The following is a 13054-nucleotide window of genomic DNA, read 5'->3' as shown; positions in this document are numbered from 1 at the left end:
TTTTGAAGCCTTGAGTTTGGAAAATTGACCGTCACCATATTGGATATAGAGGCTGCCCTCATGGAGCTGCTCTGCCTCTATCCCGATCGCTGTGGTAGTCTATTTTAGCTACTTATCAATCACAAAGCATTCCCTGCTTTATTGCCTATTTTACTCAATGGGGGGACAATGATTTACAGCATGGGTCTTCAACAGGGGGTCCGGGACCCCCTCTAAGGGGGTTACTAGAGGTGGGCCGCCAAATGTTTTTGTGAAAGGAACTTTTATTTTTTTACATTAACCACATAAACCCTAACACTATTCATCTCTATTCGCTGAAAATAGCCCATCTACACCATTATACAAGCTTACAACGTGCAGTGCTGCGACGTGTTGTGAGCTTGTAGATCGGCTATTTTCGGGGAAGACTACAAACATTAATTTACACAACACTGATGATAGTGCTCTGTCAAACAAGTCTATGAAGCTTAGCTATCTATGAAATCTATACAAAAGTTTAACCTGCAACACAATTTGATACAAGTGGAGGAAGTCCCTGCTTCATCTCTCTCTCAGCTAAGGGGTCCTTGGCCTAAAAAAAACTTTGAAGACCCCTGATTTACAGTATAAACATCATGTTTTATTGAAGAAGACTTGAAACTGGCGACTGACAACATAAATTCATTAGTAAAATGTTTACTGAGGTAATAAATCAAGTGAGAAGTAGGGTCATTTTCCCACGGGGGAAAATCCAGAGTATGACATATTGTAAGAACAAAATGGCTGCCATGTAAATATGGTCATGAACCAAATTCAACAGAATTGCGGAACAGGAATGCACATTAGTTTAGTCAACTGACGAGCCTTGGTACTAATCTAATATGTCATCATATAACTAATCTAATGGCGACTGTAATATAACATGCAGTGGAACTCTGTTAAATTTTACATTTGAAAATAAGAAGTGCAATCTTGCTTTATTAATGAACCATGCATTTGTGACGGTCATGAATATTTGACTTCAAAAGCTTTTAATTTATTCCTGTTTACTTTTCTATGTGTAGTTGCTTGTTCTTTTCATAGAATTGCATCATTTACTGTAATGTATTCTTCATTGCCAGTCCAGCAATGATAGAAACAATATCCAGGATTTTAGAATGTTTTATAATAAACTTTGAATGATTACTTCCTTATGACATGATTCTGGTTAATTTATAATTGGTCGCAAGCCCATTTCTACAAATGTCACAAAAAAAAGTGGCGTTCAGTTATTTTAGTTTAAAACGAAAACTGAACAGAAACTGTTGAGAGAAGTATGAATTAGCATTTAGTCTAGGTGTTAGGTGGAAAGCAGGATACGCACTCAAGATGTCTAGACATTTGTCAAGACATGTCTACCACAAAACAAATAAACATGGCTAAAGTATCCAACTCATGGCTACTCCATGGCTTTTGTCTCTGACAGCCGGTATGACAAGCATTAGAATACGAGCGCCTTAAAAATCTGTATAAGCATTAGGGTTTGAATGGAAGAAACTGAAGGTTTTGGCATCTCGTCATGGATAGAGAGTTTCAGCCCAATGTTAGTTGACACATATTTGTCCCCTGTCAAGCTCCGCCGGCAGTCAGAACATCTTGTAAAAGTGTTGTGTACCTGTCAGTTGTGAGCCTTGTTTTGAAAGATACGAACGACATAATTCATCAGGCCAAGGGGAGAGCCCTCTTGAAGAATGGAGACCTGACAAAGTGGATTCCTTTGAGAATAATGACGACTGCCACCGCGTTGAATGGATGAAGTGTCTTTTAGGATCTGTCGTGAGCTTTTTCTCCCGGCAGTGTCAGTTTAGCTGCAAGGCCCACAGGTGTGAAGCGCTGTGCAATCATTGTTGATTGTGTAGACAGAAAGGAGACATATATTGATAGAAAACATGTTACTAGCAACCCAGCAACTTCTAGTAACACCCTTTTGATCCTGCCAGCAGGTCATGTCTGGACTGTTCATAAAAACATGCAATAAGAATGTTTATGACATGTTTTTTGAACAAAGAAAGCCATTTGCTTTTCATTACTATTGTTTCCACCACATAGGGCTTTTCAAACCTTTCTCATTTTCTAGTACCATCAGTAGTATGACTTTTTTTCCCCCTGCAGAATATATATTTTTAGCAGGTCAATAGACATACTGTACATGCTCTTGTAAATAATTGGTAGCAACTATTCCTACTATGTGTGTGTGGGGGTTGTTTTGCCTAAAAAAAAAAAACTTTGGACAGCAAAGGTGTGTTGTGTACATCAGTAATCTGATATTGCTGGTGTCCTCGCTGGAGTTTGGAAATGTGCCCTTTTGGATCCAAGAAAGGTAAATAGGTTACACACACAGTACTGCAGTTCCACTCTTCAAATTCCTCATTATTTTGAACTATTCCTAGTCTGGGGGATGCCAGATTTGAATGTCAAATGTCGCATTTATTTCATCTTGGGCCCTTGTGAGGAACCACTGTCAGGTGGGTCGGTTTAGTCCCGTGGACACTGTGACGAATCTCATTCACATTCTGTCCAAACCTGACATCATTTGCATGAGAATAAGCCCCCAAACTCTGAGAAACTGACGCGTCCCAGACAAGGGATCACAACTCGGCTGTCATATTAGGCCGGTAAATTCAGGTGACATGGATCCTGTGTCCCCATCTAGGCCAACTTGACAGCGGTTCATGTTCCTGCTGTCTTTTTCTGAGGGGGCTTTGGGGGCGGGTGGAGAGGGGGGCCTTGCTTTTAATCAGTATGACGAACCCCCACCACCCCTCTGCGCACACACAGACACACACACGCACGTATCCAAGAGTGGGCATGTTGCAGAGGGGCAGTGGGCTGGCCGGCGTGCCATCATTAGTCCAAGCCTAGACGGCAAGCTTCTGACACATGTCGAAGCAGGTTCATTCGACCTACAGAAGGCGCATCCGCATTATGCAAAGGTAGCAGCATCTTTATGCACAGCACTACTGTCAGTTTGATAGGAAGAACTATAGGGAAGGAACTCTAGGGGCCTGGTGGAGACGGGAAGAAACGGGTGAGACAGAGAGAGAGAGAGAGAGAGAGAGAGAGAGAGAGAAAAATAGGAGGAGAAAGAGAAGGGAGGAAGTCAGTGGGAGAAGTGGATAGATAGGGTAGATAGTTTCGATGAATGGCCGCACACAAGTCAGCAACAGCAATGTGCAGTGGGGACTGTGTGCACATGCGTACCAACTTTTCAGCCCTTTTCACCATGTTTACTGTTTTCCCCCGTTTGGGTTTTTGAGGCATGGCGTGGTTGTCAGCCATGTCCACAGGGGACTGACCACTGTGGAGGTGGAACTTCTCCTGCAAATGGTGGGGCCTTCAAGCGAAGTCGCTTGGAATTCTTAGCCCCACAAACACGTATCACTGTGGACTCCAAATATTTATTAAACAATAAAGTCTCCACACTGCAGCACTGCTGAGGGCTGCTGTCACCTCGGGGCCTTTGGTATACCTTCGCCATGTTTCATCCCCTTTGGCCCAGACAGCAGGGGGGTAAACAGAGACAGTGCTGGCAGTGCGGTTGCACTGGGGCCCGTGGGGGTGGTGGGGGCCCGTGGAGAAAAGAGGGCCCTCCAACAATGTGTTGCAGGGCCCTTGCAAGGGATTCAGATTTGCCACCTCAGGAGTATGCCTCTGTTCAAAAAAGAACTCGCATGAAATTACAAATGCTGCCATCTACTATAATACGGCCTTTGATTGGCTTGGGCTTGACTATACCACGTTTTCTTTGTTAATATCTATGTCTAACAAAATGATATGCTCATTCATTCTGCCTAAACTATAAAAAACTGATTAAATTCCATTAATAATTTCTTATTTTCTTTGATATTTATTCAGATACCGCTCTTGTCGGGCCGAAACCTCGTATCTCCATATTTCAACTTTTTATGTTTTTTTGAGTGGTGCTAGCCACTCCAAGGACTGACTTTGTGTGTGTGTCCGTCCGTCCGTCCGTATGAGCGCGGCCTCAACAGCTCTGTGTCCGTATGAGCATGGCCTCAACAGCTGCAGCTGATTGCAACACAAAGATGCAACCAGTTACACTAATTAACTCATCAAAGGCACCACTCTCTTCACACTGAGTGTGATTTTTTCCCCATAAATTAATGCCATACAAAAATGGCAAAAACAATGCATGGCGGATGCATTTGATAATGTTGCGCAATGATGTGAATGAAGATAGCGCTGTATATTTTGTTGATTTGATTAACAGTCTGTTTACACTACTGCATGTCAGAGCGCCATGGTTCTCATAGATTTTTCTTTGACCTCTTGTGTGTGTACATGCTTGTGTGTGTGTGTGTGTGTGTGTGCTGTATGAAGCACTAGGGACCATTATGTTATGCAGCACTAGGGCCCTTCATAACAGCATACACTGGGGCCCGTCGTACCTTGCGGCAGACATAGCTCTTCATGACTCATGCATGGCTGGTGTAATCCAAGACTGTATAACAAAACAACTACTTTCTAGTCTCTCTATTTGTTTCACCTTTCTGGTTCCTTTATGCAACTGAAGCGCTGTTGAAAGGGAAATCTCCGCCAGGAGGTACACATGCATTGTCTACCTCTCTCCATCTTTATCTTCTGCTTGTGTGCGGATATTAAAACCTCAAAACTTGCAGTTTTGAGGTTTTGGGGTATGTTGGCACGTTTATAAATGCATATTTAGGCGTTACTCTAATGTTGGCTGTCAACGGCGCACTTGTATGTCTGCGATTGGCTAGTTCTGGTAAACCGGAGGGACAGATGCATTGTAATTTGATAGTTTGTAGCAGGATGTTTATCCCATCGTCTGGATCTCCTTGATCAATTTGAATAATATTCGAGAATTGAGGGCCTTGACCTGCTGCACAATCTGATGCTGAGCAACCTAGGAGTGAATATCAGGTGAATGCACGATAACCTGGTAGAGATGATGACAATTTCGCCACCTAGTATTCACTTAGTATCCACACAGTATTCACTTGTAGTTGAGTTGTCCAAAATTAAAGATATACATATATATTTTGAGGAGAAATTACTATTCAGAAGCACAGCAGGAGAAAGGGTAGAAATTCAAGTCTCCTGATAAATTCAGTGGCAGGTATGACACACACACACACACACACACACACACACACACACACACACACACACACACACACACACACACACACACACACACACACACACACACACACGCACTCTATTCCGGCAAAGTATATTAATTAGGCTATTACAGCTTGCCAACGTGTGTAGGACTACAAAGAACATATAAATGCATAACCTCTGCGTCGATACCGAAAACGGTTCCATGGACATAATTAATAATGACAGCATAGAAGATAAACGCTTCGTTTAAGTCAAAGATACGGCTGTACATTGTGCTTTAGATGCATATTATTTTAAATACTTTACAGTACCCCCCCAACCCCCCCCCCTCTCCAAATGCCCTCGTTTGCACAGTCCTGAGGGTAAAAAGTTTCAGAAAGTCACAAGGGGGAACAAACACGGGAGAGTCATAAATAATAACATCCACCGTGTTCCCTTTTCCCCCGTCTTCAAGATGGCAGCGCCGGGGACTTACACGACTTTTAAGAGATGTATTAATAGAGGGACAAACAATCCACTTAATGCCCAAAGTGAAGGCTAGAGTCATTTTTACAAGTCTTAGAGATGAGATTCCGCTTTCATTGCCCCGCCGTCAATACGATGATTTAGTATCCGGGGCCTGCCAGTCCTTTGTCACTTGGGCTACACGGCAATCTTTCTCTGTCAGCTGCCAGAGAGAGGAGGAGAGGGCTGAGGTTCAGCTCCCCGCAATAACGCTAAATGCATCGCCACTGGCGCGTGGTCCGATGGCTCATGAATATGAATATACGTATAAATAGACAAGTTGAGGAGGCGGATGGATGTCGGCCTGTCACTTTCGCCTTGCCTAACATCTCCACTGAGGGTAGGCCGTGTCCCAGATCTGCGACAGAACCAACTTCCTACAAAGTTGGTGAGGAGACAGACGGGGGGGGGGGGGGACTTCCCTCTCATTCTCTGAGAATCTGTCATGAGGCATTGCATACTGTACATTGCAGATGTATTGTGCTCTCGCCCCGTGTCTCACTGTCACTCCCATGATATACGTCTGACATTTTGGTGCAGTCTACAGCCGATATCACTCGACTGCCAATAAGGAAAGGCGACTAGAAGTATTTCTTCATTTTTACCAGTTAATCACCCATCGACTCTGTTACAAGTTAAACGCCTTCAAAAGTTAAAGGAGCACCTTGTCGTTTATATATATATTTCCCTGTTCAATTAACTCTTTGTGCTGAAAAAAGTTTCCAGAGTCCCCCCTTTGCCCAAACGGGTTAGGTTTTGTTGGCGTTCTTCACCGAATGCGACGGGGGCCCATGCTCGCTGCAGAGTTAACTGACGCGCTCCTTTAACGCCCATCAAAATAAATGAGAGCTTGCTGTGAAATGTGGACGGTGATGTACCATCCAAGCAGACGCCCGTGGTGGTGTGTGTGCATTGCTTTTGCTGGGGAAATGCATGCGTTGCACCTGTCCCACCTGTCCAGACCTTCCATATATGAGGAGCAGGCCTTGTTTGTCAAAAAATAAATAAATAAGAACCCCCAGCCAATGCCGAGATTTCCAACTGGCGGTTTTGACTCCCACATTGTCACTATCCGGCTTTGCTTTCCCGCCGGTGTGGGAGCGGTGTCGGTGTGTGTGTGTGTGTGTGTGTGTGTGTGTGTGTGTGTGTGTGTGTGTGTGTGTGTGTGTGTGTGTGTGTGTGTGTGTGTGTGTGTGTGTGTGTGTGTGTGTGTGTGTGCGTGACACGTACGGCGGCCCCCGAACGCAACACACACACACCCCGAGATTGACTTCCTCATGCTACCTGCGCTTGTCTGTTTTTATTTATTTCATTTTTTCATATATACCTTCACTCTCAGTTAAACCAACCTCACTGCCAGGAAACAGAGATGTGACAAAAAAAGCAAACAGGGAAGAGAAGGGAAGTGGAAAATAAGGCTGCGGCGGCGCGGCGCATGTCAAAGCCCCGCCTGCCACTCTGCGACAGGCATTTTGACAATCATACGCTGTCATCACTGTCTGATCGGACCTGTCAGCACCGAGCGTGACAAAGACAGCCAAACCCCCACACACACACCTCCCATACACACACACACACACACACACACACACACACACCGCCCATACACACACACACACAGGCGCGCTTACCCTCAGAACCCAGTTATTTATTTACACATGCATCACACTGAGATGTGTAAACATATCAGAAATGTGTCAGAAGGTGCTACACACCCCCAGCCCTCCCCAAAGAATAACAAAGGTTTGGTTCTACTTCAGTAACTTCTTCTCTGCTGGCTCTCTGCACTCTTTCAGTAGCGCCGGTCGTGATGTGGGACTTCACAGTAGCATTGCAGATGGACAGGTTGAATGAAAGCAGATGACTTTTTAACGTTGGAAGTCGACCGAATCCAAACTAAATGTGTCAAATAAAGATGGATATGGCGAGGAGAACTGGATAAACCCAGTTCTGGGTGAATCTAATCTTCCCTGTTCATGAGGATTCAGTCCCTCTTTTGTTAATGAATGCATAGTGGAAAAACATTGGCAATTAAAACAGTATTAATGACTTAACCAGTGTAAGAAAAGAAAGAAAACTGACATTTATTAAAGTTCAACACTCTTCCTTCCGCAGAATTGAGACCAAAGACTAACGATATCAGTCACGTCTTGCTAATTGTTTCCGCCCCTCATAGAAGCAAGTGCCAGAAATGAAAGGAAGCCTTGTTTCAAAGGGACTTAGAGAGACAGAGGACGAATCACTTGGACTGCTTTAAAAAGACAGGACATTGTTCACAGTTTAAACACCATTATGTTTACGTAAATGAACATCCACTGCACTACAGTGCTAGTGGTTAGAGAGTGAGGATAAACCTATAATCCTGTAACAGAGATGTCACGTGTCCATCATCTGTCTTTGTCTTTGATCAGCTAATGGAAACAGCTCAGAGGCTAAATCTTGAGAATTGTCTACCATTTTGACCAATACACCTGACTCAATCTCAGCCCCGCCCCCTCCCTCCTAACAACAACAAAGAGACTACAAAGCTTGGTTGTTCGCCTTAACTAATGTTGAAAGCCAGCTTTGTAGTGGCACTGCAAATGAGGCCTATACGGGGGCTGTGGTACCATCTGAATTCAGAACAGAGGAGGGCTAAAAACTAAAACATATAATTGTCCCCTTCTGCTTTGCCCAGAACCCAGGGTTCGACAGGGGGGGGTGGGGGTGGGGGGTGGGTGGGTCCATCTGCTTTTGAAATGCTTTTTTTGTCATGAACTTTTGGGGATACAATATGTTGCATCCCTGCTTCTGGTCACACTGGATTAAATATATGTCTTAACTTCTATTTTATATTTCATGTTTGATTATATCACCCAACAAATTATAATGATTATGTTAAACACTTCTATACCTTCCCAATACAATAGCCTGTGTGTGACACTGCCACATAAATGTGTGAAATAATGTATTTCCTGTCCAGGTATGATGAGTATTGAAGGAAAAAGATACACAAGAATCATAACAGACTTGGTGATAACAGAGGAATATATTGGTTAAAATATGGTTGAATATTTAACACCTAAATGTAGTGTACGGGAAAAAAAAGTTGATTCACATGACAAACATGATTCACTCATAGGGGGAGCTGTGGGGGAAAAGCAGCACATGTAGCAAAAGTTCCACAGGAAGTGAGGTATCAGGAACAGCTATAAAAGTACAGGAAGTGAGGCGGCCGGGGGTTCCATTTTAGGTATTAAAAAATAGTGTTTGTGGTGTTTGAGAAAAAGACTCTTGTAAGCCTAAACTAAACCAAAATCAGGAATTAATAAACCACTGAGTAGTGGGGCATGAGAACTTTGGGAGCTGGAAGGAGAGAAGTTTGGTCGAGGAACATTTCTGAGGGTTTAGCTCTGAAGCCAGTCAGAGCTTTTGGACAAAGGAACCCATGTGGCCTCCTAACTTGAAGGTTGGGTGAGGAATATACTTATTGTATGCAATGCATTGCCTTTTCATTTGATGACTTTGGGATTTACTTGATTTTCGGAAAATAGAAGACAATATCTGTTGGATTACTTTTGGATTACTTTTGGATTACAATACTCATTGGAGACATTTAAAAGAACTTTGCGTTTGCGGGACTAAAGAACTGAGTTTGATCGTTTTCATTTGTATTTTTGAAGTGTACTGATCGTTTACTTTAATTGAATTATTTTTTTTTATTAAGAGTGGGTCAGATAAAGTACTACATTTACTTTCAAAAGCAACAGCTTTGTGTTTTCCTTTTGGTCTGCAATACAGTTTGTTTACAGTAAAGAATTACTGCCGCAGGTACAGGACCTTTATGTCTTAAATATAACTCAGACATACAACTTTATGGTTCTTATATGTGTAACTTATTAAAGAGGTTAAGAAAATGTCCACAATAGATGAGATACATCCACTTCTGCGTCCAGGTGCAGGTGCAGGACAATCAGGAGATCAACATAAATAAACTAACAAGGTCTGTACACTGGTAATGTGCTTCACTTGCTTATTGCCGATTCAACGTTTTGATCAAAAGGATATTCTTCAGGAAACCGTAAGAATTTCCTTTTGATCGGCATACGTGTGTTTGTGAAGGCGCCTGCCGAGGCGCGCTCTTGTGTACAACCAAACCCTTGCGCTTTGCAGATAAGACGAGCTCCAATTGGGGTCGTCTTAAATGCAAGCAAAAAGTCTGTGGGGAAGATAGCTTTGTGCTCTGATTGTGCTACACCACGCCTCATGTTAAGATCAATCACACATCCACGCGTAAAGTCGGTACACGGCACTGAGGTATCTACAAAAGCTTGAGCGCAACACAGTTGTGCGTGGGGAAGACATGACAATGCGCGGCGCAAGACACAATTAGTTTTTCTTGTGCATTGTGCTATTCACGGACAATAGGGCCCTCTCAGAGTGAAATAAACACTCAGGATTTTGCTTTGCGCTCTAGCACTCTTTTGCGGTGCTTTGCATTGTTTCCTATACACGCACACACATGAACATGCAAACACACACGTGTGTGCACACACACACACACACACACACACACACACACACACACACACACACACACACACACACACACTATTAGTTCGCTCCCGGCACTTTATCAATCTCTTGGGGAAGCTTTGGGGATGATGTCAGTTGAAGGGTGTCCAGGACCTGGGTTTGAACTTTAGCAGAGGCAGCCATGTAGAAACTGTACAATTTTACTAAATGGGCCAAGAATGATCCGTACTTTATAAACCTGGGAAATTGGAGAGAGTCGACATGCGGAGCAGACCAGGGAGGGAGAAGACCAGGATCGGCTCACACAGCAAATGAAAGGCAAATGCAAATATTTCAGATGGTATTTCAGTGATGGCCGGAGGTGAACAGTGGCATGTTAGAACTGTTTGACTGCTTGTGGTTTGTACTGAGAAAAATAATGTGTAAACCCTACTGCAAATTGAATATGAAACATGAAGAGTAGAGAAGGGAAATGATGATTCTAAAGGACACTATAAGCACTCACGATCCAGTTAAGTCTTGTGGCTTTACGGAATGTTGCAAAGGCTTCCAACGTTCAATAGTTTGTGCGCGGTATCATACAGTACCTATTTGTACACCCGTGCCAGGCACAGCCGTGTATTGCAATCACGGGCATCTTTACGTTTGTTTGTTTTTCTATCACAGTGATAATGATAACTCAGGCCGTTTTAATCCAGTCATCAAATCAGCCAAAGGTCACAGAGCAAGGGTACGTCTTTAGATAGCATAGCATGGCGCGGGTGTAGCTTCTCTCTTGAGTGCCTTTCTAGTTGTTCTCTGAGCATAACTTGCACAACAAACACCGGCTGCCTCTCTGCTAGCCCTTCATTGTTGTTCTCTTTTGAGCTTATTTGCCTCCTACTTGAATATCACTCAGACACAGGTTATTGTGGTGTGTGTTCAGTCTGATGATCCTGTGCAAATGAAGAGCTTGCGATTGGTGCCCGGTCGTCTGAGTCAAGCTGTTTGCTGGTATCAAGTGATTGTTACACTTGGCCCTAATTAACAAGGTGAATTTCAAAAGCAATAAATGAATATGCAAATCATCACAGTTTGCGTCTAATATTCTGAAGCTGTGATAACAATGTGCCTCTAAGCTCTTCTCTTAACCCTAATTTCCCTGATCCGCCGTGACAAACAAACAGAAAGGATAATCCTGTTACATTTTTAATGGCACAGTTTTGTTTTCTCCAGGCATTTTGTGAGGGGTGTTTGTTTTACTTGGTGGTGTTTTCGTCACTGTCTGACAGAACTTGAAATCAATTTCCAGCCATTTCTCTTTCACCAATACTTAATGTTCCCGTCAAATGTGACTTGTTTTGTCTGCATTGTTGTGATGTCGAAATGTCATTTCAGTAGTCAGATACAAAAATCACTCTTTTAGTTTTGTTCATTTGTCCTTGTTTGTAGAATGTATTCCAAGTATAGCGTAGCATGAATCATGATACAGTATTAGTGTTTTAAGGCTGCAATTTTACATTACTGTGGAAAAATATACAAATACATGACCTAATGTAAAAGTTTCAGCCAAATTGTCACTCAAGATTATTTCTAAGAAATTAGATTTAACTTGTTTTCACTTGTTTAGTTGTATTGTCTGATTTGAATCAAAATAAGTGGCTTGGTTTTCATGATTTGTAAATGTGTGCGTCCAACCTGGATGAGAAATGTAATTTTAAAACTTAAAAGCTAGCAGTTATTTGAAAAGAAGCAAACTAACAAGTGTGTTTAAAGGCATCCTGTTTTAATTCATTTGATGCTCAGGCTGTTTTCCTATACTTGAGAGGCCACTGTGGTTGAATATAGCTTCCTTATTGTTTTTATTGTGCATTTATGTATGTTGCAAGTGTTGCATGTGATTTGTGTTGTTTTTATATGGCTGCTATCTTGGCCAGGTCTCTCTTTTAAAAGAGATGTCTGATCTCAAAAAGACTTCCTAGTCAAATAAAGGTAAAGAAATACAATTTGAAAAAACTCATACCCTGCTGGACAATCAATGTGAGTTGAAAATATTTAACATGAATATCAGGTGAGCTTCAATACGTGCAACGGGTTCTAACTGAGACGCAACCATTTATTTTCGGTCATACACTTTTAGTCTGCTTTTCACCAAAACAGAGTTTGATGACAGTCGATATGAAATCTGACCTAAATGTCTGACTATTTGGAGTACAGTATAATGTTGGCTTTACTAGAAATCTAAGAATATCCTCTTTCCTCCACTGCACATTACTCAAAATGTGTTTCCATTGGAAAGTGATTTATTTTAGTTTTTGGGGGCAATTATTGCTTTATTTAGATAGCAGAGTATATGTATTGAGACAAAGATGAGGGCAGAGAGAGGGTGAAAGACGTGCAACACATGGCTCTGGCTGGAATCGTGTTTCAACCCTATGGCCGCAGCACACCATGCATTCACCCGCTGGTGTGTCTCAATCCAACTGATTTCGGCTCAACGTGTCACAAGTTAACCCATTGACCCATTCAGTACATTCAGTCTTTGGCTATTCAAAAATAGCAGATATACAAACTCATAGCGTGGCACAGAGTGCCGCGCTATGAGCTTGCAGATCTGCTTTTTTTTTTATCGTGAAAATGCGTGCACATCTTTGAATATATCGTTTTTTTAAGCGAACATTTGTAATATTTTGTTCCAGGGACCGTTAAAAATGTTGTTTAAAAAAAATATGTATTCAAAGATTTGCAAATGTGTGTTCAAGATTAAAAAAAAAATGCAGATCTACAAGCTCGTAGCGCGTCACCGCACCATGAGCTTGTAGATCTGCTATTTTTTCAAGTATATATATATATCCATTATAGTCTTAATGGATTAAGACCTGAGGCCCATTCTTCATGTCAAGGACCAACAAAATGTTAAGTGTTTGGC

This window comes from Gymnoscopelus braueri (assembly GCF_963280865.1).
Source record: "Gymnoscopelus braueri genome assembly, chromosome: 11".
Taxonomy (NCBI): Eukaryota; Metazoa; Chordata; class Actinopteri; order Myctophiformes; family Myctophidae; genus Gymnoscopelus; species Gymnoscopelus braueri.
The sequence above is the reverse complement of the archived record's forward strand: the minus strand, read 5'-3'. Positions refer to the sequence as shown.